Below are 1,691 nucleotides of genomic sequence, written 5' to 3'. Positions count from 1 at the left end.
GACTTATGAGATCAAGTCATCGAGTTGACCTACATGCTAGTCTCGTCGCATTAACATTGTCCCTGAATGTTAATACTCGACTAGGAATAATTAAGAGTAGTGTTCCCTATATCATCTCACTATTGGTTCAACTAACCGATTGATATAGGTAAGAACCCTCTACTCAAGGACGCTATTATACTTAGTTTATTTGGCACCAATACAAGTAAGCATAATAACCAAAAAACCAAATGCCTTTATATATAAGAATATGATACAATGAGTCCATACAACAATCATCAAATGATTGGCTCTAGGGCTCTAACTAACAGAAACCATGCACTTGTGGTTGCGTAACAAGTTTTTGGCGTCGTTGCCTAAGACTGCGTCTATAACATTAGAGATTATCATTTGAGTTAGACTAAACTTTTCTTTGTTTTTCTTACATCTAACTTGTAACTAGTTTTTTAATTCTATTTTTTAAATTTTTCTTTGCATTATTTATTCTTTTTGTTTGTGAATCAAATTCTTTGGTTCTTTATTCTTTTCTTTTTAAATCAAATTTTGCAATCTTGTTCTTGTGTATGCGAAGATCTAATTTTGCAGGAGATTTATTTCCTCTTAATCCTGAAATTGATAGAACCTTTCATAGAAGGAAAACCTCGCAAAGACAACAAGAAGAACAAGAACACTTAAACATGGTGAACAAACCACTTAAAGATTATGCAGCACCATATGCTAGAGGGCTTCGTTCAAGTATTATTAGACCATCTATTGAAGCCAATTATTTTGAGATAAAGCCTGCAATAATCACTATGGTGCAACAGAATCAATTTGGTGGAGGACTGCATGAAGATTCAAATCAATACTTATAAGTTTTCTATGAAATATGCGGTACCATGAAAATGAATGGTTTACCTTTAGAATCAGTGAGATTATTATTATTTACCAGATAGAGCTAAACAATGGTTGAATTCTTTAGCTCCAAATACCATTACCACTTGAGCGCAATGTGAGCAGCAATTCTTAGACAAGTTCTATCCTCCAAGCAAGACAGCTCATATGAGAAATCTTATTGCAAGCTTCAGACAGTCAGACTCAGAATCCTTATTTGAAGCATGTGATAGATACAATAATAAGCTCAGACAATGCCCACATCATGGATTAGAGAAGTGGTTAGTATTGCACACATTTTATAATGACATCAACTACCATACTAAGGTGTCCCTAGATTCAGCTGTTGGAGGGGTGTTGGTTGCTACTCGGAAAGCCTATAGGTTCCACTGTACAAAAATTTTGTACAAAGGTCTGAACCTTTTCCTAGCTACCATGTGTTCTTTTAAATTAAATTTTGGATCTCCTGCGGAACTTAACACGTTTGATCCAAAACTTAATCTATTTATTCTTTTAGGTTTTGACTTGGATCTCCTGCGGAACTTAACACGTTCGACCCAAGTCTCCTTAAGTTATTAATTCCATTAAATATCAATTTCCATAAAAGGTTCCCAGTACTGACGTGGCGAGGCACATGGCCTTCTTGGATATGGGAGCAACCACCACCGACTAGACAAAACCTTTAATAGAAAGCTAATATTTAATTTCCTAAAATAACTTTAGGTTAACCAAAGAGAACAATCAAATCACAAGGAAAAGAAAGAAACAAAAGAACACAACTTCGAAAACCATATTCAAATACTAGAACGTAAGCCTCT

General features: G+C 34.8%; 1 non-coding gene across 1 annotated transcript; it reads right to left on the bottom strand.

Moving 5' to 3' along the window:
* Positions 1 to 1,038: 1,038 nt before the first annotated feature.
* Positions 1,039 to 1,145, bottom strand: LOC121968799. The gene has a single exon (XR_006108335.1). It is a non-coding gene; the product is annotated as a small nucleolar RNA R71 (small nucleolar RNA).
* Between the last annotated feature and the right edge of the window lie 546 nt (positions 1,146 to 1,691).

Source organism: Zingiber officinale, chromosome 3B (genome assembly GCF_018446385.1).
Source record: "Zingiber officinale cultivar Zhangliang chromosome 3B, Zo_v1.1, whole genome shotgun sequence".
NCBI classification, from domain to species: Eukaryota; Viridiplantae; Streptophyta; class Magnoliopsida; order Zingiberales; family Zingiberaceae; genus Zingiber; species Zingiber officinale.
This window is presented reverse-complemented; position numbering and strand designations above follow the sequence as displayed.